We start from the raw sequence: 26,898 nt of genomic DNA on the forward strand, positions 1-26,898 counted from the left end.
GATGGTGAAATGGTGGCACTGAGACTTAACCGCCTCCCAGCAAACCTTGTGACCGGTTTAGCACATTTATGAACATTCCCTGCGACCTAGGTTGTAATAGCGAGTACCAGGGGAGCCATCTGGCCTGGGCTATCACATTCAGGATTGGTTGGCCTTTAAATTTGGTGTTTTCTCCAAAAGAGATTAGAGAGACAGAGACGGAGAGACTCGCAGATACTGTTAACATGAAAATAATTTAAGTTGTTCAATGTGAACTAAACACGGAATGTTGTGTAATGAAAAAAAAAAGGAGCGCCATCCCCGGTCTCGAGCTTTATTTTATTTTTTTCTTTCTTGAGAAGAGGTTTAGAGAGAGAGGGAGGGAGAGAGAGAGATGGAAACATCATTGGCTGCCCCCTGCAGGCCCCACACTGGGGATTGGGCCCACAACCTGGGCATGTGCCCTGACTAGGAATCAACTGGTGACCTCTTGGTGTATGGGTCAACGCTCAACCAGCAAGCCACACTGGCTAGGCTCCAGTCTTGAGCTTTAAAAGATCCTGAAATTACTATAGTTTCGTACAGACTTAGTATGCAACCCATGTTGCTGGCTGGTGTGTCCCAGCAATGTACTTTTTATTTCTTTAATAACTCTTATTCTTTGTCCTAGTTTCATCTCATTGAATCTTTCCAGTCTCGGTATTGCTTTTGAAATCATGTTTGTGAAGAGGTAGTAAAGTGGTTAAGAGCACAGGTGTTAAGAGGTAGGTATTAAACCTAGGTTCAAATCACTAGGGCTTAGTCATTGTAAAGCATTTAGCAAATTGTCAACATAGTACTTAATAAAGGGTAGCAATTATCAAAGAGGGAAGGGACTATTTTAAAGACCAATGATCTTCTTTTAATCTTTGCAAACTAAGACAATTTAAAGTAAACATATTTTTAAATTCAGAACAAAAAGGCCCCATTTCCAATAAGATTGAATTGTCTAGCATTTTATGTATTGAGTTGTAACATAGGAGTTACCAATAATAAAACAGTATTTTGTATTTATATAGTTTTGTTATGAAGATGTTTACACAGCTTTATAGCTTCCCCCTCCCTGACAAATGTTTATAATATCTTGAGGTAAGGAGTAGTATAATTGCATAGATTTTAGTAGTACTTTCCTAAGTGAGTCAGTATAATGTGTCAAAGGTTCAAAAGTATCCGAGGTAAAACCAGAGTCACTGAAGTAGTAATTGGTAAAAATTTACTGTGCACATGCCAAAAAGTTTATAAACTGGGAGCACTCAAACCAAAACATGGAATGGGGATTACAAAGCAGCTTACACAGTGAGAAAGTAGTGTCTTTCCAGTGATTAGTAATTAAGCTAAATTAATGACTAAATTTGTTTTGTCTGCTCAGGGAACCTTCAAGGTTGGTCTCTGCTTTTGATTTCAACAAGGGCAAGAGGCTAGGTAAGAAGTCCACTTTGGGTGCATTCATGCCACACTAGGAAGACAAGTAAATATTGTCATGGGAAACATAAACTAATATTTCATGGCTTGACTTTGTTTACAGTTCCAATCACAGAGCTAAATAAAATGTTTGCTATTAAAGGACGAATGTTCCTAATTTTTTTTAGAAAAATGAGGCGGGGTATGCAGGCCCAGATGGCTGCACTCGGGATTTTTACCTAACATTCAAAGAAGAACTAATACCCATTCTCCTCAAACTATTTCAATTCAAGAAGAAGGAAGACTTCCAAACTCGTTTTATGACGCCAGCATAATTTTAATTCCAAAACCAGAAAAAGACACTACAAAGAAAGAAAACTACAGGCCAATATCCCTGATGAACATAGATGCCAAAATTCTAAACGAAATACTCGCAAATCGAATCCAGCAATACATCAAAAAATTATTCACCATGGCCAAGTGGGATTCATCCCAGGGATGCAAGGATGGTACAATATTCGCAAATCAATAAATGTGATACACCACATAAATAAAATGAAAGATAAAAATCATATGATCATATCAATAGACGCTGAAAAAACATTTGACAAAATCCAGCACCCATTTCTGATAAAAACACTCAGCAATCTGGGAATAGAGGGATCATATCTAGACATAATAAAGGCCATATATGAAAGACCTACAGCCAACATCATACTCAATGGGCAAAAATTAAAAGCATTTCCCTTAGGAACAGGAACAAGGCAGGGATGCCCACTTTTCACCACTCTTATTTAACATAGTATTGGAAGTCTTAGCCACAGCAATCAGACAGGAGGAAAAAATAAAAGGGATCCAAATGGGAAAGGAGGAAGTGAAACTGTCATTATTCGCAGATGACATGATACTATACGAAGAAAACCACAAAAACTCCATCAAAAATTTACTAAAATTGGACAGCTATGTGCAAAGAAATGAAACTAGACCATCAACTTACACCGTACACAAGAATAAACTCAAAATCGATAAAAGACTTAAATGTGACTCATGAATCCATAAATATCCTAGAAGAAAATGTAGGCAACAAAATTTCAGACATTATAGGCAGCAGAATTTTTACTGATACATCACCTAAGGCAACAGAAACAAAGGAGAAAATGAACAGATGGGACTACATCAAACTCAAAAGCTTCTTCACAGTAAAAGATACAATCATCAAATGGAAAGGCAACCCACTGTATGGGAGAGCATAATTGCCAATGATATATCAGATAAGGGCTTAATTTCCAATATATAGAGAGTGCTCATACAACTCAACAAAAGGAAGACAAAGAACCCAATTAAAAATGGGCAGAGGAACTAAATAGACACTTCTCCAAACAGGACATAGAAATGGCTAAGAGACATATGAAGAAATGGTCAACATCACTAATTATCAGAGAGATGCAAATTAAAACAACAAGGAGGTATTACCTCACACCTGTCAGAATGGCCGCCATCAACAAATCATCAAACAACAAGTGTTGGTGAGGGTGTGGAGAAAAGGGGACTCTAGTACACTGCTGGTGGGAATACATATTGGTGCAGCCACTATGGAAAACAATATGGTGTTACCTCAAAAAATTAAATATTGAACTGCCATTTGACCCAATGATCCCACTTCTAGGAATATACCCTAAGAAGCCTGAAACACCATACAGAAAGAATATATGTACCCCCATGTTTGTAGCAGCACTATTTACAATAACTCAGGTCTGGAAACAGCCGAAATGTGCATCAGTAGACGAATGGATAAAAAAGCAGTGGTGTATATACACAATGGAATACTATGCAGCTGTAAGAAAGAAAGATCTCTTATCCTTTGAGATGACATCGAGGGACCTGGAGAATATTATCCTAAGTGAAACAAGCCAGAGAAAGACAAATATCACATGATCTCACTTACTTGTGGAATATAATCAACATAACAGTCTGAGGAATGGGGTAGTCCCAGAGACGTGGAAGTGGGGTACAGATTGACAATCCGCAGAAGAGGGGGTGGGGGAGAAATAAACCACAGAACTTATATGCATGTATGTATGAACAATGGACATGGACAACAAAGGTGGGGACAGGGTGGGGAGGGAGGGGGAATCAGTGGGGGGAAAAGGAGTAACACCTGTAACCAAAATTAATTAATTAAAAAATAAATAAATAAATAAATGAGGGGGGTATGAAATAGAGATACTGAACATAGTGTCCTTCTATAGGTTTTGAAAGACTTAAGTAGAAGGAATGGAAATGTAATGTTATCTTTGCTGCTTTGCTGTGGGAGTAATAGCTAATGCCTCTTCTCTAGTGGTGTCCAGCTCTCCATAATGACTATTATTGAGTCAAACTGATCATGAGGCATTCTCATTGTCTCCAGAGAAGATCTATAATGGATATTAACTCCATTTACTTGTGTTACCTGGATATGCCCTTGGGTACACCTATTCACTAGAGATGTTTGAAAATAAGATGACAAAAGCTAACTCACTAAAAAGGTAAACCACCGATTGTATTTGAAGAAAGAGGTTCCTATTATATTTCCTTTCCCTGTAAATGTGTTTTATCCCCCTCCTCACCTCTAGTGTTCAGTCTTACCCAGGTATTGTGCTTAACATGGCAGTGATTACAAAGGTGACCAGTTAAGACACAGACCTTGCCCTTGATCTTGTAGGATGACATGGGCCATAAGAAAGTATTAAGTGTCCTGAAAGAGAACCAGCTAAAATGCTATGATTCAGCATGAATCAGGATTTCTTGTAATGCATACCAGTTGAGTACCAATACTGCCAACTCTTAATTTCTGCTCAAGAGCCCAACTGCATAATATATACCTTAGCTTCTGCTTTTAAAAAGGAAATGATGTGGTATATATAATTTTAAACCTGTCCATATCTTCTTTTCTCTGCCAGCAGGAAAATAGTCTTTGTGACTTCACTTGGAAAGTATGCAACTAAGGTTAAGGGAAATAATTGCTTCTACCTCTCCTGTCTGCTTCTGAAGCAGAAACATAGTTTTCTAAGCTAAACCCTGAAACAGACATCAGTTATACTAATAAACACCTAATAGTTAATATATATAAAGTTTTTATAACCATGCCTGGCAGAGAGTAATTTCTACTAAAGTGTTATCCATTATGATAATTATTATTTTTCTAAAGTACCTTCCTTTTTATTTTTTATTGATTTTTTTTAGCAAAAGGAAGGGAGAGAGAAACAACTGATGTGAGATACATAAATCAGCTGCCTCCTGCTCACCTCTGCCTGGGGAATGAGCCCGAAATCCCAGCATGTACCCTGACTGGGAATCGAACTGGCGACCTCTTGGTGCATGGGTCGATGCTCAGCCTCTGAGCCACACCGGCTGGACAATAAGCTATTCTTTAAAAAAAAAAAAAAAATCTAAAACAAAACTTAGCATTCCATTATTTGGTTTAGTCCTCTGTGACCACAAACTGAAACTGTTTCTACTTCTGCAAACCAACTCGTAAGAGGAAAACTTTATTTGCAAATAGTTTTAAAATCTTTTTCTTTAAAATATGTTTTTATTGATTTCAGAAAGAGGAAGGGAGAGGAAAAGAGATAAAAACATCAATGAGAGAGAAACATCTATGGGCTGCCTCCTGCACACCCTCTAATGGGGATTGAGCCCTCAATCCAGGCATGTGCCCTGACTAGGAATTGAACCAGTGACCTCTTGGTGCATGGGAAGATGTTCAACCAACTGAGCCCCACTGGCTGGGCAGTTTTAAACGTTTTTTTTTGTTGTTTTTTAGTCCTCACCCAAGGATATTTTTTCACTGATTTTTAGACAGAGTGGGAGGGAGAGAGAAACATTGATGTGAAAGAGACACATCAATTGGCTGCCTCCCTAACAACCCCAACTGAAGCCCTGGATCAAACCTGCAACCAAGGTATGTGTTCTTGACCAGAAATTGAACTCTCGATTCTTGGGCCCATGACGCAATGCTCTAACCACAGAGCAAAACTGGCCAGGGCCATTTTAAAAGTTTTAAATGAAAACTACCTGTTTTTTGTTTTTTTTTGTTTTTCCTTAAAAGAAAAATAAATGCATTTATTTATTTATTTATTTATTTATCCTCACCCGAGGACATTTTTCTATTTTTTGTTCAGATAGAATGGGGGAGAGAGAGAGAAAGAGAGAGAGAGAAACATCGATGTGAAAGGGACACCCGCATGACCAACCAGGGCCAGGGACAAACTGCAACTGAGGTACGCTCCCCTAACGGGAACCGAACCCTGGTCTCTCTGGACCGCAGGCCAACACTCTAACCACTGAGCCAAACCAGTCAGGGTGATGCATTTTTTTTTTTTAAGTTATTTCTTATCAAACACCTACATTATTGAAACTTTGAATTAGGTAAGAATAGAAAAGTAATGTGTTTAAATAGTTTCCAAATACTATTTTTACAAGATGTCTTAAATTATTCTTTGAGATAGCATTATAACATGTAAAATTTGATCATGTAGCTCTCATTACTTACAAAATAATGTAATTGATTTTCAAAGACTGAATTGACAATTCACATAATTGAGTAAATTAGAATCTAAAATCAAGGAGTATTTAGTGTAATCTCAGAGTATTTAGTCTAACCCCTCATTTTATTTATTTTTATTTTTATTAACAATTTTTTTCTTTATTGATTTTAGAGAAAGAGGAAAGGAGAGGGCGAGAGAGAGAGAGAAACATCGATGAGAGAGAACATCGACTGGCCACCTCCTGCATGCCCCACATTGGGGATTTGGCCTACAACCTGGGCATGTGCCCTGACCAGGAATTGAACCAGTGACCTCTCAGTGCATGGGCCGATGCTCAACCACTGAGAGAACAGGAGACCTATAGAGTTGCACAGAGTTCCTACAAGTCCCAAAAAGAACTGATGTTTTAACCAGGTGCCACCCACACATCATAAGGGACTGTTAGCTAGGTCTGTAGCCAGATTAATCCAATTAATAAATTTTGTTTATAAATTAGTCATGTGTTTGGCAAGGATGAATTAATAATCAATTTCTCATTTTTGAGAAATTATGCATTGTAACTACAAAAGAGAACATTTGAAAGGATGGTACAATGTCACAACCATGATATTAAAATTGATACAGCCCACCAATTTTGTTTAGATTTCCCCAATTTTGCTTGTATTCGGTGTGTGTGTTTTATTTAGTTCTATGCAATTGTATCTCGTGTGTATGTAGGCCTGTTTATCTGCTTTTACACTCAAGATACAGAACAGTTACAACACCACATGATTCACTCCTGTTGCCCTTTTACAGCCACCTCTACTTTCCTCCTACCCTCTCCTTTCTTCCTAATCCCTGTTCCAAAATGTTGTCCTTTCAAAAATGTTATATAATTGGAATTATGCAGTATGTAATCTTTTAGGATTGATTTTTTGTCCCTCAGCATAATTTCCTAAAGAGTCATTGAGTTGTTGTGTATATCAACAGTCCATTTCTTTTATAATTGGTATGGATGGACCAGTTTGTTTAACCACAATCCACGGAAAGATTTCTGTACTGTTTCCAGTTTCTGGCTACTACAAAAAAAACTATTAACACTCATGTACAGTTTTTTTTGGTGTGAACATGAATTTTCAATTATTATCTCATTTTTTTCAATTGGCACATCCCAGATTACCAGTGAGGTAATATATTTGTAGGTTATTCAAGTTTTCTCTTTTGAGATGGGCCAATTTTGTTCATTTTTTTTTCTGTTGGGTTGTTGTCTTTTTCTTACTGAATTGAAAGAGTTCTTTATATGTTCTGGATACCAGTCCTTGGTCAATTATATAAGATTGTTTGTGTTAACATTTTAGTGATCAATGTTTCTCAAAGTGATGTGAAGTTTAGGAATTGATAAAAATTTCTGAAACTTGGATTTGGATCATTAATGAAGGGACAGAGGAGTTTTATTCAGGGAATGTCATTCAGAGCTGCCCACATTGAGTTTGGGGAGACTGCTGCACTCCCACACTTTGTACCATCTCCTTTGTATCTGTTAAATGCCAACAATGTGCTTAAATGGTGGTATGCTGGATGCTAGGCAAAACAGCTAAACTTCTTCCCGCTTGAGGATAGATGCCATGAGCCCTTAGATTTGCTTTTAGCAAACCCTTTGTCTCATTTTGGGGGGGACATATAGATGTATTTACTGCATCACAAAACCATGTTTTTTATAGCATTTTGACCAGCCCTTGGAAAATGCTGACATCATGGTGTACTCCTTCACTGGTGTTTCCATTTTCCCCAGCACTGCAGCCAAGATTTAGAATCCTGACTCATCCTTCAGCCAGCTGCAGAGAATGCTCATTATTCTGATATGGTCAATGCTCACAAAGTGACTTTGAAAGGGGAAGTAGTTTGGGGACAAGCCAAAGTCAGTATAATTTCAGGTAATAGTGAGTCTATTTTTCTTTATTATCTGCTCAGCTGCTGCTTCTTTGTTTCTTGTTAGAAGCAGAAGCCACGCTTCTGCAATCCGGGCCACAAAATTGTGGATTATACACTCTGGAATGGTCAGTCGTGTCCTGAGCTCAGTGATCTGTCTTTTCCATTTGCACTGAGAGCACTTACAGTACAATGGTCTGCATATCTAAATTAATAATTCCAACAAATTTAGCTGTCATTTCAATAAATTATATTATGAAACATTCACTGCTCAAAATTATCTTGACCGGTTTATTTATATGAACATTGCAATTACCAAATTACTGATGGAGAAAACTGATATACTAAGTTTCTTATCATTCTCAAACCAAAGTGAAAACTTAAAGCAAGTACTAGGATATCTAGGAGCGTGAAGTGTATACCTGTACCATACAAATAAATATTGAGGAAAATAGGCTTTGGACATTTTCAAAGGGCTGTGATAAGGATTAAATAAGGTATAATATAAGTCACAAAATTCCTTTTCTACAATGTTTTATTATATATAAAGGAAATATTTTGGACATGTGAATAGGCAGTCATAGTATTTGTACTGCTTTTGAAGGATGATTGGAAGGAATTTTTTCCTTTTGTTTAAATGTTGGGTCTCCAATTTGATGCAATAAGAGTTCTCAGGAAGCCCTGGCCAGTTTGGCTTAGCGGTGAGAGCATCAGCCTGCAGTTCAGAGAGACCCGGGTTCGGAGAGACCCGGGTTCGGTTCCCGCTAAGGGCGCGTACCTCGGTTGCAGTTTGTCCCCGGCCCTGGTTGGTCGTGCGGGTGGCAGCCACTCGATGTGTCCCTTTCATGTCGATGTTTCTCCCTCTCTTTCTCTTCCTCTCTCTCCCTCCCACTCTATCTGAACAAAAAAAGGAAAAATGTCCTCAGGTGAGGATTTAAAAAAATATATAAATAATAATAATAATAAAGGAGTTCTCAGGAAAGTAAAACTAACTCTAAATTAAGTTAAATATCCAAAATGAAGCTTTTTTGGGGTGGTACAGAATATAAAGATAGCTCTGGACCAAAGTGAAGTGGGTCATTCATTTGGTCTTTTTTGTGCTTCCTCTTTTCTTCCATTTGCACACTTCAAAAACTTCTAGTTTTCTAGGGATTTCCTGAACTGTTCAGGATCACTTCCATCTATCTTCAAGGTTGACCTGCCCCATTCCATCAGGGACAGAAACCTCACAGAGTCAAGCACAACTTCTCTGGGTAAAAGCTATATATTTAATTAAGTAGGAGGCATTAGAATGCCAACCTAGTGTTTTATACAGGTGGGCTGCATAGAATGCTTTTCAGTGGTATATGGCAAAGCATCAACTAAAGTTGCATCATGGAGTCTCATTTCAAGTCTGTTTCAATCCTTTGATCCATCTCAGAAAGTATTAGTTTGCTCCCTACCAGCCTTTAGGTCCTCTATAACACTGTATTTAACCTTTATTGAATAGATCCTAGGTTAAGTAGCTATCTGCAACATTATCATTTTATTATGATAACATACAAGTTATACTCTTTCCTCACGTGTACAGTAAAGTTTCCTCTTTTTTTGCACATATACATATTTTATTGCTGAACAATCTGAGAGTAATTTGCAGACTTTGTACATTTTTTAATCAAGATATAATTGACATATAACATTACATTTGTTTCATGTATACATACAACAATGATTCTATATTTGTATATATTGTGAAATGATCACAGTAAGCCTAATGTCCATCAGCATACACAGTTACATTTTTTTTCTTACGATGAGAACTTTTGTTGTTGTTGTTGTTGCTAATCCTCACCAGAGGATATTTTCCCATTAATTTTTAGAGTGGAAGGGAGGGATAATGAAGGAGGGTGAGAGAGAGAGAGAGAGAGAGAGAGAGAGAGAGAGAGATCATTGTGAGAGAGATACATTGACTGGTTGCCTTCTGCACCACCCCACATGACCCTGACTGACCAGAACAGGGGATCGAACCAGCAACACTCTAACCTCCGAGCCAAACCGGCCAGGGCTAGATGAGAACTTTATTTTTCCTTTATTGATTTTAGAGAGAAAGGAAGGGAGAGAGACAGAAACATCATGAGAGAGAACATCGACTGGCTGCCTCCTATACGCTCTCCACTGGGGATTTGATTTACAACCCAGGCATGTACCCTGACCGGGAATTGAACCAGTGACCTCTTGGTGCATGTATCAATGCTCAACCACTGAGCCACACCAGCCAGGCTATGATGAGAACTTTTAAAATCTACTCCTTTGGCAACTTTCAAGTATTATTAACTATAGTCACCATGCTGTACATACCATCCCTGGGACTTACTTATTTTTTAACTAGAAGTTTATACCTTTTGACCACCTTCACTCATTTCATACACCCTCTATCCCCTGCCACTGGCAACCACCAATCTGTTCTCTGTATCTATGAGCTCATTTTTTTGTTTTCATTTTTTAGATTCCACATATAAAAGAGATTGTATGGTATTTGTCTTTCCCTGACTTATTTCACATAGCATAACATCCTCAGGGTCCATCCATGTTATTTCAAATAGCAAGGTTTTATTCTTTTTTATGGCTGGATATTATTCCATTATATATATGCACACTGCTTCTCTATCTATTCACTGTCAATGGACACAGGTTGCGTCTAAAAGTTTCCTCTTAAAATAATAAAATTTGAGTTAGTTTAAAAATAAATGTGAAGTAAATAAGAGCACAAGTACAACAAAATGGAAACAATCACAAAGATAGTGCACAATTATTGGGGCCTGGGAACTCGGCCTGTGGTTGATAGAGGCAGTGGTTCAGGACATGACACAGAACTGGCTGCACAGGCGCAGACCCTGTTTTCTTGCATAAGCATGACACAGCAGAAGCGTGGGACATATGTGCCACGTACCGCCCGTGTAGATCATCCCTTTGCACGAGTCTATAAAAGCTTTAGAAGTACTGAGTAAAGCTGCTGCTGTTGCTGCTGGAAATAGAGATGCTGCTGCCATTTGTTGATCTCTCCTGATGTTGGCTCTGTATGCTGTCTTCATCTTTGGTATCTCACTGCCAAAACCCCCCTTGCAATCCCTAATCTCTGACACTTGACCTAGTTGGCAGGGTCAGGTGGGTACCCCAATGGCCTCTAGCGAGGAGCAGCCCCAGGCGGATAGGATATGGCCCCCAGCATCCCTCAAGTACCCATTGGTGGTGTACCTGATGGCCTGGACACTGCCAAAGATTGGGACGCTGTACATCCCCAACTTGGTGAAGTACAGAAGGCTTTGGACATGCTGGAGCCGAATATTCCCATGGCACATTGGGAGGCTGTGGGTCTGGTCACTTGGATGTTCCTGGTAGTCTTGCGACATGCCAGCTGAAACATCCAGGACCTTACAAACCAAGTGCAGCAGCTACAGTGTAAGGAGGAGAACTTGGAGCAGCACCTGGTGGTGCTGAGCCCATGCTTTGGGGTCCAGCTGAGTCAGCTGTGACTTCTCGTGCCAGCAGTCCTGCCAGGTCTGTATGACAATCCCGGCCCTTGGTGTGACAGAAGCAGTGGGCCCATGCAGGATGTGGAGAACGTAAGCAGCACCAGAGGAGGCCAAGGAGTGGGCTTAAATGGGACAGCCGCAGCCTGCCACCAACCTGCCAGAGGAGGAGCCGCTTCAGCCTAAGGGGCTTGGTGCTCAGGAGGTGGCAGACAGGAGGCAGAGGCTGGGCCAGGGCCTGAAGCACCCGCTGAACCCGAGGCCAACAGGGAGAAGGCCACTGGCTCGACCCCTGGCTCATCCCCACCACTGCCTGAGGAGCTTCCCCCTCACCCACACATCCCGCTGGCAAATGAGGCCCCAGGGGAACAGGCCTGGGATGTGGCCATAGAAGCCCAGTCCAACAGGGCAAGCAGCTCGGCTGAGGACAGCGATGTGGATGAGCCCTCCTTCAGTGATCCCGAGGACTGTGGACTATCAGGAACTGAATAAGATATTGACTCTGAGAGCCAGGAACAGTTTGCCTTTACCTGAGAAGGAAGGCAATGGATGGTTCAAGTGTTACCCCTGGGCTATGTACATGCACACTTGTTCCATTATATTGGTGAAATAACGTTGACCTCTGATTCTCTTGCAGAGCTAGGAGCCAGAATGCTCAGCCTTCAGGAAGCCCTGGTGGGCTGGGGGTGGGCTGTCAAGAGGACACTCTGGTGTTGTTTAGTTGGGTAAGACAAAGGTCGTGCCAGAGGCAATTATAGATAAAATACAGGCCTATCCCTGACCAGAAACAGTGAAACAGTTGCAGACATATTTAGGACTGCTAAGGTTCAGGCGAACCTTTATACCCCAGTTAGCCATGCTGATTAAACCCCTCCACCGCATGGCCTGGAATGGAGAGACCTGGGATGGTCTTCTGTGGTGGAGCAAGCATTTTTGGCCAGGAAGCAGGCAGAAGCCCAGGCACAGACACTGTGAGTTGTGGATTTGGCTTTGCTGTTACTCCTGATGTTCAGGTAGACAACTCAGGGTTTGGCTGGGGTCTCTGACAAAAACAAGAGGCTCAGAAGATTCCTATTTGGTTTTTGTCCCAATTATAAGAGGAAGCTGAGCGTTTTCAGTCCCTTATTGAGAAGCAGTTGGCAGCGATGTACAGTGAAAGTGTCACTGGTCCTTGTTCTGTCACAGTGCAAACAACCTACCCAGTAGAGGAGTGGCTACAGTTGTGGGCTATTTGACCACACACAAGGGTGGCCCAAACTCCCACTTTGATAAAGTGGGGAGCTTACTTGGAAGAGAGAGCTCAGTTCCTCTACCAGCTCCTTGATGCAGGAGCTGCAGTCCTTGCTAGTGTTGTAACCCAGGAGATCGACCATACTCAGACTCCATTTTTCAGTTTTTGGGGATGTTTTATTACCTGCGCAGGGACTGCAGCCAACCTACACAGAGGAGAACTGCAGCCCTGAGCTCAGGGGGAGGGTTGCTTATATAGGGCAGGGGTCATTCAAGAGTTTAGCAGAGCAAGCAAGCTGCGTGTACAGAAGCTGAGGCAGTTAGCGATAAGCAGGAGGGAACGGAGGGGGGAGGGAGCTGAGGCGAAAGGGAACTGGGTGAACTGGGTCAGCATACATCTGTCCTGCTATTCATTCCATTATCCAAGTTTTAAAAACTAACAAATTCGAGACAGATATCAGCGGTCAGTCAGGTGCAATACACACATGTTGAACAGTTACAGTTTTATGGGGTAAAGGGAGCTTCAGTTTCTCCCTATCAGTTTCTTTACAGAGCATGCAGGACACTCTGGCCTTGGGGCCGTTTCTGTCCTCCCTTTTCTTGAAGGATGTTGCTTTTCAAATTCCCAGTGAAGGTCAAACTCTAGTTAATTTTTATGGGGCTAAAGCCCTCTATAACATTCCCCATTGTTCATCTTGCTGTCTCTGAGGTTGTTAATTAGGGCAGCTTAAAGACAAGTTGGATTCTAAGGACAGTGAGCTACAACACTAGGACCTATACAATTTAGGGCAGAATGACAGGAGCCCTCTGCAGAAGCGGAGGAAAACTCCAGCCCTTTTGAGGAGGAAAAGCCTCCCACTCCGGCAGATACCTGGTATATCGATGGTTCTTGCCGAGGCCAACCGCTGATGTGGGCGGCAGTGACTCTGGCACCGGCTGCAAATACTTTTTGGTATGATACAGGAGCTGGATATTTGAGTCAATGGGCTGAACTAAGAGCTATGTGGGTAGTGTTAATGAAAGAGTCTTGCCGTGAGCACATGTGCACCAATAGTTGGGAGGTATATAGGGGCTTAACCCTATGGCTGCCTTGCTAGGCAGCCTAGGTGTGACTTATAGGCCACCGAACCCTGTGGGGGAAAGATATGTAGCAGGACTTTTAAGAACAGGACCTGAAAGAAGGAGCAATGATCTACCACCTAACAGGGCATAAACCTTCACAGGCCTTGCTGGAGGAGTCTTGGTTATGTGTTGCACCCTGTACTGCTATTGTAGGCTCTGGGCACAGGGAAATACTTTATAGGTCAAGTCCCGACACCCCAGCCTCTAGGGGGTGGAGTGCTGGGGTCTGGGAACTTAGCCTGTTGTTGATAGAGGCTGTCAGGACCTGACCCAGAACTGGCTGCACAGGTGCAGACACTGTTTTCTTTTTTTTTGTTTTTGTTACAAATGTTTCTCCTTTTTCCCCCATTGACACCCTCCTCCCAATCCCGCCCACCCCCAGCATATGGTTACGCATGCATGCAGGTAAATTCTGTGGTTTATCTCTTCCCTCCCATCCCCTGCTCCCCTCTTCTGAGGTTTGTCAGTCTATACCCTACTTCTATGTCTCTTGCAGACCCTGTTTTCTTACATAAGCATGGCAAAGCAAAAGCATAGGATGCATGCACCATGCACCACCCTGTGTAGATCATCCCGTTGCATGAGTCTATAAAAGCTGTTTAAAGTATTGAATAAAGCTGCTGCTGCTGCAACAGCCACTGTTGCTGTTGCTTCTGGGAATAAAGATGCTGCTGCCATTTGTTGATCTCTCCTGATGTTGGCTCCACATGCTTTCTTTACCTTTAGTATCTCACCGCTGTAACCCCCCTTACAGCCCCTAGTCTCTGACAACAATGATAGGTACATTTGGCAAAAATGGACTGGATGGTACACAAGTGAAAAAGTGTGGGAAACCTGGTAAAATCTGAAGGAATATTTAATGGTGGAAGAGAGGAAGGTAAGAACATGAGTTGCACTTTCATAGCCTCTAAACCTAATACAATTTGGGTATGTGCCTTCAGACTCTGACAGGCCTTGAGGGTCACTGTAATCTGTGTGACAATTATGGTAGAAGAAAAGGCCTTCAAGTAATATACTTATTACCATTGAAAGTAAAACACAAGATTTTTCCTCCTTGAAAATGGCAAGAATGCTGTTGAGTCATCATAACACTTTGACCAGCTATCCTTGAGGAGTAACAATGTTTTTAAATTTGGGGAAAACTGAAACAAGTTCTTATTTCTAATTCCTTCTGTGTGCTGTCTTCAGAGCACAAGAATCTGGAGCACAGAATCTTGCAGACCACCTGTTCAACCAGCTTTTCATGCTGGTTTGCTATTCTGAGGAAACTGTCCATGGGGCTGTGTGTTGGGAGTAAGGAGGGGAGTAAAGGGCTAATAGGGACACGCGAGCATTCTAGCTTCTGAATGATGTGTATGACTTTAAAGTTCATTGTAGGTATTAGGTGGTAGGTCTCATTAGCCACAGGCATCATCCCAAGTTCAAAGCAACAGTCCGTTTCTGTGTGTGTGCATATCTGCATGCAGCACTTTACAAGCCCCTGATTATTGGAAGATTAGAAGAATAACACAAGAGGGTAAAGCCTCCTGGGGATAAATAATCCCAAGGATGCTGACTGAGTTTCAAGGGGACCTAATACCCAGCTAGAGGGTAAAATTGTCTTTGATTTTTGCCCCTCTTCTTTATCATAACTCCCTTTCCTCTTACTATTATCTTTCCACTTCTCTTAGGTAATGGTCCCAGCTGCATAAGAGCCAAGGAATAACTTCCCATCGAGAGATTAGGTGACATTAGCCAAGGTCTAAGCTTTTCTTGGTTTCTTTCCTGGGTCCTTCTTGAAGACCTTATTACATCTTTTGTGGTAGATTTCACAGAGAGGCTAGTATAGTACAGTCTTCTCAAGGTTCCTCATATCATAGTCACAGACCCTTACCTTTTCTCTCCTACCCACTTTTAAGACCTTTATATATTCTTATATAAGAGAGTATATAACCCAATTACATTGGGTTATTGTTTAGGGACATAAGTGATGATTCACAATAGAGAAAACAGGTAACTCTGAAAAGTAAAATCATAGGAAGTCTTTGAAAACACTTCTTAGTTTAATTATATGATTCTAAACTGTAGACCCTGCAAGGTCAAGAAGGGTTGGCAAAGTCTGACTAATTTTTATACTTCTAGTATCTAACAGAATGCCATAAGTCTTACATGAATTTTCACTGAGTAAATGAGGATTTCATTTTTCTTCTCAGCATCATGTCTGAGATTGCCCAAATTGTTCATTGTCCTCAGAGCCAGCATTTATTATGTTTCACTCTAAAGTTGCTAAGACAATACCCAGCCAGTGTGACTCAGTGGTTGAGCATCGACCCATACACCAAGAGGTCACAGGTCCAATTTCCAATCAGGGCACATGCCCAGGTTGTGGGCCTGATCCCCAGCAGGGGGCATGCAGCAACCAAGACTCAATTATAACAGAAGGGTGTACGGTTCACACGAGGAGTGCACCTCGAGGGCCCAGCTGGGATGATCAGAGAGGTTGTGCCACTGGAGCCTACAGGATACCTACTGCAACAGGCCAACTTGTGCTGGCATGTTTATAAACCCATAATTGATGATTGGTAAAGTATTGTGCTCTCCATCATTGATTATTGAGAAAGTCATTGTGTACCCTCTAGCTGAATCTGTTTAGTCAAAATAACCTTAGTAAATTGGAATACTCCCTGAACCAAGAAATTGTTGGGAGCCAGCTATGTGTCTGACAGAGTCCACAGAGCCTGAAGGTCTTGAATCAGAGACTCGACCTCTTCCACAATCTCGAGGAATTAGGCTTGCATTATGTTTGTGCAGCTCGGGGCTAAGTGTGACCCAATGTACCTTGAAATACCTGAAATACCTGGGTGTTCCTGAGTGTGCCTGGGTGTTCCTGGGTGTGCCTGTTATCCGTAAGGCAAACTAATTCTATATAGCATTGCTGTGGCCCTGGGTGTTATATCAAGAAGATCCTATTTTCTGTAAGGTATAAAAGGCATGTAATAAAGCATATTGAGGCTAATTCCAAAGACTCTGTCACAGGGGTGCTCAGAATCAGATGCCAGCCAGCTAATAAATGGCTCTTATTTGAATTTCAATTCTCTAGTAGTTTTTCTTTGACTCTGTCATGCACAACATTTGGAGGCCCCAAAGCTGGTCTCTGAGAGCTTGGGATCAATCGCTGGCTGGCTTCGTTCTCTATTTGGCTTTAATTTGGCTCTGGTGGTCTCTCGGTTCTCTTGTGCCACAACAACCCTACGAAGCCTAGGAGACATAGCAACTCTACCTAATAGAAACAAATACAGGGAAGCAGCCAAGATGAGGAGACAAAGAAACATATCTCAAATGAAAGAATAGAACAAAATTCCAGGAAAAGAACTAAACAAAATGGAGATAAGCAATCAATCAGATGCCGAGTTCAAAACACTGGTTATAAAATGCTCAAGGAACTTAATGAGACCTCCCAGGAACTTAGTGAGACCTTCAAGGAACTTAAGGAGACCACCAGGGAATGTAGTGAGAACATCAGTAACATGAAAAAGGACCAATCAGAAATGAAGGATGCACTAACTGAAATATGGAATAATTTACAGGGAATCAATAATAGAGTAGGTGAAGCCAAGAATCAAACCATTGAATTGGAATATAAGGAAGCAGAAAACACCTAATCAGAATAGCAAGAAAAAATAGAATTTAAAAAAATGAAACAGTATAAGGAGCGTCGGGGACAATTTCAAGCATACCAACATTTGCATCATGGGGGTGCCAGAAGGAGATGAGAGAGAGCAGGAAATTGAAAATCTATTTGAAAAAATAATGACAGAAAACTTCCCTAACTTGGTGAAGGAAACAGACATACAAGTCCAGGAAGCACAGAGAGTCCCAAACAAGATGAATCCAAAGAGGTCTATACCAAGACACATCATCATCAAAATTCCAAAGGTTAAAGACAGAGAGAGGCCCATGGCAGTGCAGCAGCCCGCCCAGGCTCAAGGCAGCCTGCCCAGGCTTGTGTGGCAATAGCACCAACTTAGAAGCTCAGCACCTCCTCCCACAGCACCAGTGACTGGGCAGGAGTAGAGACCCACCCCAACAGGCATTAGCAACGCAGACTGGCAGCTGAAACCATCCCCAGTGGCATCAGCAAGGCTGATCAAGAGTGGTGCCCCAGACCAAGCAGCAGGGCTAGAGCAGCTAAGACCTGCCCCTGACAACTGCAGCAGCAGAGTTGGAGTAGAGCCCCTTCCCCCAGCAGCAGCAAAACTCCAGGTGTGGAGCATCTTCAGTCCCCAATAGCAGTAAAGGATTGGGACCTGAAAGCACCCTGTGGCAGCAGTAGCAGTTTGAACCAGGAGCTGACACTCACCCCAGCAGTGACTGATCAGGAGCTAAGCCCCACCAGGCAGCAGGGTTCCCCAACAGCACACCAGTCGGACCCACACACCCCAGAAGAAAACCAGAGGGACCTACAAACCCCAGCAGCATGCCAGTGGGACTCATGCACCCCAACAGGGACTTGTGGAACCCCACACATCCCAGCAACATACCAGCGGGTTTCACACACCCCAGCAGGGCACCAAATGGACCCGTGCACCCCAGGCAGCAGCAGCATATATCGGCAGCTAAGACCCATTCCCAGCAGAATCGGCAGAAGCTGATCAAAAGCGGTGCCTCAGCCCAAGCAGCAGCAAGTCTTGGGGAACCAAGACCTGCACGACAGACCAATGGTAGCTGCCAGATGTCAACTCTTCAGGACCCACAGCAGACAAGAGGAGCCATACACCAAAACAGGCTGGGAGGTACAGCAGCCTTAGTTGACACACACCAACCTGCCTACACATTCCAATATCCCTCCCTGGGATTAGAACTACCAGATTGCTAAAAGGTGAGACAAAGAAACAACACCCAAATGGAAAAAAAGAAAAAAGAAAAAAAAAAACAAACCAGAGGAATCACCAGAAAGGGAACTACAGGAACTAGAAAAATACAACTTGTCAGAGAAAGAATTCAAAGCAATGATTATAAGGGTGCTCAAACAACTTGATGATAACTACAAGGAACTTAATGAGAATTATGAAGAGCTCACTGGGAACTACTGCAGCTTAAAAAAAAAAGAGGTAGAAGCTATACATAAAAATCATGAGGAAATAAAGAATGACATAACTGTTATGAAAAATAACTTAGAAGAGTTCAATAATAGATTAGAAGAAGCTGAAGACCAAATTAGTGACTTAGAAGACAAGGTAGAGAAAAACACCCAAATAGAGCAGCAAATAAAATAAAAAAAAGTTTAAACAGCAGGAGGAGAGTTTAAGGGTGCTGTGGGACAAGACAAAACATAACAACATTTGCATTATGGGGGTACCGGAAGGAGAAGAATCAGAGAAGGGAATAGAGAACCTGTTTGAAGAAATAATGACAGAAAACTTCCCTAAACTGGTGAAGGAAAAAGTCACACAAGTCCAGGAAACACAGAGAGTCCCAAGCAAGATGAACCCCAGACGACCCACAGCTAGACACATCATAGTAAAAGTGACAAACATTAAAAACAAAGAAAGAATCTTAAAGGAAGCCAGAGAGAAACAGAAAGTTACCTACAAGGGAGCTCCTATTAGACTGTCAGCTGATTTCTCAATAGAAACGCTGCAGGCCAGAAGGGAGTGGCATGAAGTATACAAAGTAATGCAAGGCAAGGGTCTGAATCCAAGACTACTCTATCCAGCAAGGCCACCATTCAAAATTGAAGAAGAAATAAAGAACTTCACAAATTTAAAAAAAAAAAAAAAAGCTAAAGGAATTTACCACCATCAAACCAGCACTGCAAGAAATGCTGAAGGGACTGTTGTAAGAAGAAGAAGAAACTGAAAGAGAAAAGGGGGAACACAGGTATGGAAGAAAAAAGGCAACTAATAACTATCAATAATAACCTTAAATGTAAATGGCTTAAATGCTCCAATCAAAAGACATAGGGTAGCTGATTAAAAAAGAAAATATGACCCATATATATGCTGTCTACAAGAGACTCACATCACAACAAAAGACTCACACAGGATGAAAGTGAAGGGATGAAAAAAATTTACCAAGCAAATGGAAATGAAAAAAAAGCTCATGTAGCAATACTCATATCTGACAAGATAGACTTCAAAATGAGGGCCATAATAAGAGACAAAGTATGTCACTACATAATATTAAAAGGATCAATCCAACAAGAGGATATAACCCTGGTAAACATATATGCACCAAATACAGAAGCTCCAAAAGATATATCAAAACTGATGGAGGACTTCAAGGGAGAAATCAATAGCAATACAATCTTAGTGGGTGACTTTAACACCCTACTTACACCACTGGATAGATCTTCCAGACAAAAACTTAACTAGGACATAGGTCCTTAAATGACGACCTAGATGAGTTGGACTTAATTGATATTTACAGAACATGTTACTCCAAAGCTTCAGAATATACTTTCTTCTCAAGTGCACACGGACATTCTCAAAGATAGACCACATGTTAAAATACAAAGTAAGTCTCTACAAATTAAAAAAGATGGAAATTGTATTGAGCATCTTCTCAAACCACAATGACATGAAACTAGAACTCAGTTATAACAAAAACACACAAAAACATTCAAACACTTGAAGACTAAATAGCATGTTGTTAAACAACAAATGGGTTACCAACGAGATCAAGGAAGAAATTAAAAAATTACTGGAAACCAGTGAATATGAACACACAACAACACAAAATCTACGGGATGCAGTGAAAGTAGTCCTGAGAGGGAAGTTCACAGCACTATAGGCCTACCTCAAGAAACAATAAAAATTCCTAATTGACTCTCTAATGCTACAACTTAAAGATCTAGAAAGAAAACAAACAAACAAAAAACCCAGAGCAAGTAGAAGGAAAGAAATAGTAAAAGTCAGAGCAGAAATAAATGAAATAGAAAATAAAAAAAGAGTTCAAAAGATCAATGAAACAAAAAGCTGGTTCTTTGAAAAGATAAACAAGATAGATGAACTTTTAGCCAGACTCACTAAGAAGCAAGAAGAGAGGACCCAAATAAACAATATCAGAAATAAAAGAGAAAAAGTAACAACTGACACCACAGAAATACAAAGGATCATCGAAACATACTGTGAACAATTATACACCAACAAATTTGACAATCTAGGCGTAATGACAAATTTCTAGAATCACACAGTCTCCCAAAACTGAACTGGGAAGAGACAGAAAACTTGAACAGGCCAATAATAACTAAGAAAATTGAAGATGTAATTAAAAAACTGCCAGCAAACAAAAGCCCAGTCCCGGATGCCTTCACAAGGGTGTTTTACCGAACATTCAAACTATTCCAGAAAATCCAAGAAGATGGGACACTTTCAATCTTATTTTATGAGGCCAACATAATCCTAATTTCAAAACCAGATAAAGACATTACAAAGAGTAAACTACAGGTCAATATTCCTGATGAACATTAATGCCAAAATCTTTAACAAAATATTAGCAAATCGGATCTAGCAATACATCAAAAGAATTATCCACCATGACTAAGTGCGATTCATCCCAAAGATGAAAGGATGGTACAATATCTGCAAATCAATAAATATGATACACCACATAAACAAAATGAAAAATAAAAACGATATGATCATATCAATAGAGGCTAAAAAAGCATTCAAAAAAAATCTAGCACCCATTTCTAATAAAAATGCTCAGCAATGTGGAAATAAAGAATCATATCTCAAAATAATAAAGGCCATATATGAAAAACCTAAAGCCAACATCATATGCAATGGACAAAAACTAAAAACTTTTTTTTTAAGAACAGGAACAAGAGCCCCAGGCAGCTCCTTACAGGGCCCGTGCACAAACTTATCGGAATCACTTCCTCTAAGCTTGGAGGGAGGCAGCTTGAGGGGCACCAGAAACATACAGGGAAGAACTGTGCTGTTTGGCACTGGAGTGAGGGCTGGAGAAGGGGCTTTCTCTGGGACAAACGTGCTGTCAGAGGCCTTTGTTCCTTTGGTGAGCCCTTCCCTAGGGCTGCAGACAGTTGCCATATCTGGGACTCCAGCAACCTGGCTCACACTGGTTGCCCTGCCCTGCTGATTCCCTGAGGCCCCACCCCATCCAAATTTCAGGCCCACCAAAGCTGTTGCCAGTTGCTTAACTATAGGATTGGCCTGTCTTAGATCCTGCTTCAGGTTTTTATAAATTCTTTTAAATAATCAGCATCTGGTCTCAGATACCTCTTGTTAAGTAATACACAGAAACAAACACAGGAAGGCAGCCAAAATGAGGAGACAAAGAAACAGGTCCCAAATGAAAGAAAAAAACAAAACCCCAAGAAAACAACTAAGCGAAATGGAGATAAGCAATCTACAGATGCTGGGTTCAAAATACTGCTTATAAGGATGCTCAATGAATTTAGTGAGAACCTCAGTGAACTTAGTGAGGACCTTGAGAGCATAAAAAAGGACCAATCAGAAATGATGGATGCACAGTCAGAAATGAAGGAAGCATTAACTGAAATAAAGAACAATTTACACAGATTCAATAGTAGAGTAGGTAAATCCAAGAAGCAAACCATCGATTTGGAATATAAGAAAGCAAAAAATGCCCAATCAGAACAGCAAAAAGAAAAAAGAATTAAAAAAAATAAGGATAGTGTAGGGAGCCTCTGGGACAACCTCAAGCGTGCTAACATTCACATCTTGTGGGTGCCAGAAGGAGAAGCGAGAGAATAAGAAATTGAAAACCTGTTTGAAACAATAATGGTAGAAAACTTGCCTAACTTGGTGAAGGAAACAGTCATACAAGTCCAGGAAGCACAGAGAGTCCCAAACAAGATGAACCCCAAGAGGCCCACACCAAGACACATCATCATCAAAATGCAAAAGGTTCAAGACAAAGAGAGAATCTTAAAAGCAGCAAGAGAAAAGCAGTTAGTTACCTACAAGGGAGTTCTCATAAGACTGTCGGCTGATTTCTCAAGAGAAACTTTGCAGGCCAGAAGGGAGTGGCAAGAAATATTCAGAGTGATGAAAAGCAAGAACCTACAACCAAGATAACTGTATCCTGCAAAGCTGTCATTTAGAATCGATGGCCATATAGTTTTCCCAGACAAGAAAAAGTTAAAGGAGTTCAGCACCACCAAACTATTATTATATGAAATGATGAAGGGTCTTTTTGAAGAAAAAGATAAAATACACGAACAAACAAAATGGCAATGAATACATATCTATTGACAATGGACTCTACAAACAAAATGAACAGGCAGAACAGAAACATTCTCGTAGATACAGAGAACACTTTGTTGGTTGCCAGATGGGAGGGGGGTTGGGGGAATAGGTGGAAAAGGTGAACGATTAAGAAGTACAAATTGGTTGCTAGACTGACAAACCTCAAAGGGAAGGGGTTCGGGGGTGGGAAGATATAAACCAAAGTACTTATATGCATTACAATGGACACAGACAACAGTGTGGGAAAGGGTGGGAGGGGGGTGAGAATGGGGAGGAGGGGGTCAATGGGGGGAAAATGAGGAACATCTGTAATACATTCAACAATAAAGACAAAAATAATAATAAATAAATAAATAAAAATAATAAAGCTTAAAAAAAATTAGATGCTTTCTCACAAGGAAAAAGCATTGTCTATACATAAAGACCTAAAAACTACAGCCTGGGCAGTGTGGCTCAGTGGACTGAGTGTCCTCCCATGGACTGAGAAGGGAAAAAAGAGAAACATCTGTAACAAAAATAAAGTAATTAATAAAAAAATTGAATTTACAAACAAAACGAACAAGCAGAACAGAAACATTCTTATAAACATAGAGAACATTTTTTTGGTTACCAGATGGGAGGGTGGATGGGGGAATGGGGGAAAAGGTGAAGGGAATAAGTAGTACAAATTGGTTGCTAGACTGACAAACCTCAAAGGGAAAGAGGTTGTGGGGTGGGAAGAAATAAATCAAAGAACTTATATGCATAACCAATGGACACAGACAATAGTGTGGGAAAAGGCGGAAGGTAGGCGGGAGTGGGGAGGAGGGGGTCAATGGGGGAAAAATAAAAAACATCTGTAATACATTCAACAATAAAGATTTTAAAAAAAGAAGAATAGGAACAAGATAGGGATGTCTACTTTCACCACTCTTATTTAACATAGTACTGGAAGTCTTAGCCACAGCAATTAGACATGAAGAAAAAATAAAAGGGATTCAAATGGAAAAGGAGGAAGTGATACTGTCATTATTTGCAGATAACATGATATGGTACATAGAAAACATTAAAGACTCCAGCAAAAATCTACTATACTAAATAAATGAATTTGGCAAAGTAGATGATTACAAAATTAACGTCAAGAAATCAATGGCATTATTATACACCAACAGTGAACTCACATAAAGAGAAGCTAAAAAAAAATCCCATTTACCACTGTGGCAAAAAAAAAGTTAAGATACCTAGGAATTAACTTAACCAAAGAAGTAAAGGGTCTCTTCACAGAACACTACCAGTCATTGAAAAAAGAAATAGAGGAAGATATAAAAAAAAGTGGAAGCATATACCTTGTTCATGGATTGAACGAATTAACATCATTAAAATGTCTATATTACCTAAAGCCATATATAGGTTCAATGCAATCTCCACCAAAATACCAACGATATACTACACAGAACTAGAGCAAATACTCCAAAAGTTTATATGGAACCAAAAAGGGCCCTGAATAGCCACAGCAATCTTCAAAAAGAAGAACAAAGTAGGAGGGATCACATTACCAGACATCAGGTTATACGACAAAGCCACTGTAATCAAAACAGCCTGGTCCTGGCACAAAAACAGACACATCGATCATTGGAGCAGGACAGGGAACTCAGAAATTGACCCAAGACAATATGCTCAATTAATATTTGACAAAGTTGGCAAGAACATACAGTGGAGTCAAGATGGCCTCTTCGATAAATGGTGTTGGGCTAATTGGACAGCTACATGCAAAATAATAAAGCTTGGCCAGCAACTTACATCATACACAAGAATAAACTCAAAACAGATAAGAGGCTTAAATGTGACTCATGATTCCATAAAAATCCTAGAAGAAAATGCAGGCAACAAAATTTCAGACATCATATGCTGCAGAATTTTCACTGGTACGTCACCTAAGGCAAGAAAAACAAAGAAAAAAAATGAACATATGGAACTACATCAAACTAAAAAGCTTCTGCACAAGCAAAGAAACAACCATCAAAATGGAAAGGGATCCTACTATATGGGAGAACATAATTGCCAATGATACATCAGATAAGGGGTTCATTTCTAAAATATATAGAGTACTCACACAACTCAACAAGAGGAAGACAAAAAACCCAATTCAAAAATGGGCAGAGGACCTAGAGAGACACCTCTCCAAACAGGACATACAAATGGGTAAGAGACATATGAAGAAATGCTCAACATCACTAATCATCAGAGAGATGCAAATTAAAACACAATGAGGTATCATTTCACACCTGTCAGAATGGCTGCCATCAACAAATATCAACCAACAAGTGTTGGTGAAGGTGTAGAGAAAAGGGGACTCTAGTACACTGCTGGTGGGAATGCAGACTTGTATGGCCACTATGAAAAACAATTAAACTGTCATTTGACCCAGTGATCCCTCTTCTAGGAATATACCCTAAGAAGCCTGAAACACCAATCAGAAAGAATGTATGTACCCCTATGTTCATAGTAGCACTATTTACAATTGCTAAGATCTAGAAATAGCCTAAGTGCCCATCAGTAGACAAGTGGATAAAACAGCTGTGGTACATATACACAATGGAGTACTATGCAGCTATAAGAAGGAAAGATCTCTTATCCTTTGAGACAACATGGAGGCGCATGAAAAGTATTATCCTAAGCAAAACAAGCCAAGCCGAGAAGACAAATATCACAAGATCTCACTTATTTCTGGAATATAATGAACTAAACAAACTGATGAACAAAATAGACCCAGAGTCACAGAAGTAGGGTACAGACTGACAATCTTCAGAAGGGGGGTAGGGGAAGGCAAGGGATAAACCACAGAACTTACATGCATGTATGCATAAGTGATGGACATAGACAACAAAGCTGGGGATGGGTTGGGGGGATGGAAGGAGGATGTCAATGGGGGAAAAAAGGAGAAACATCTGTAAAAAAATAAATTAATAATAATAATAAAAAAGTTAAAGAGAGAATCTTAAAAGCAGCCAGAGAAAAGCAGTTAGTTACCTACAACAGAGCTCCCATAAGACTGTCAGCCAATTTCAAAAGAAACTTTGCAGGCCAGAAAGAAGTGGCAAGAGATATTCAAAGTGATGAAAAGCAATGATCTACAACCAAGATTACTCTATCCTGCAAAACTATCATTTAGAATCAATGGACATATCAAGAGTTTCCCAGACGAGAAAAAGCTAAAGGAGTTCATCACCACCAAACTAGTATTATACAAAATGTTGAAGGGTCTTCTTGAAGGAAAAGAAGAACAAAAATATGAACAATAAAATGGCAATAAATACATATCTATCAACAATTGAATCTACAAACAAAATGAGCAAGTAGAACAGAAACAGACTTATAGATACAGAGGACTTTTTGTTCCTTACTAAATGGGAGAGGGCTGGGGGGGTGGGGTAAAGATGAAGGAATCAAGAAGTACAAATTGGTTGTTAGACTGATGAACCTCAAAGGAAAGGGGGGAGGGAGAGCGAGAAGAGATAAACCAAAGAACTTCTATGCATATATACATAACCAATGGACACAAACCATAGTGTGGGGAAGGCAGGAGGGGGGCAGGATTGGGGAGGAGGGGCAATTGGGGAAAAAACGGGGGACATCTAATATATTCGACAATAAAGATAAGTTAAAAATGATAAAGAATAGCCCTGGCCGGTTTGGCTCAGCGGTTGGAGCGTCGACCTGCGGTACAGAGAGACCTGGGTTCGGTTCCCGCTAAGGGCACATACCTCGGTTGCAGTTAGTCCCCGGCCCTGGTTGGTCGTGCGGGTGGCAGCCACTCGATGTGTCCCTTCACATCGATGTTTCTCTCTCTCTCTCTTCCTCTCTCTCCCTCCTGCTTTATCTGAACAAAAAATGGAAAAGTGTCCTCGGGTGAGGATTAAAAAAAAAAAAAAAAAAAGATAAAGAATTAAACAAAAAGTAAAAATACATAGGAAACTTTGTCAAACAAGT

The 26,898-nt window shown here is 40.6% G+C and overlaps 1 pseudogene; it reads left to right on the forward strand.

Annotated features, from left to right (window-relative positions):
- LOC118619201 overlaps positions 1-26,898 on the forward strand; it is a 68,395-nt pseudogene that overhangs the window by 8,939 nt on the left and 32,558 nt on the right.

The sequence above is a fragment of the Molossus molossus genome, unplaced genomic scaffold, assembly GCF_014108415.1.
Source record: "Molossus molossus isolate mMolMol1 unplaced genomic scaffold, mMolMol1.p scaffold_m16_p_6, whole genome shotgun sequence".
NCBI lineage: Eukaryota > Metazoa > Chordata > Mammalia > Chiroptera > Molossidae > Molossus > Molossus molossus.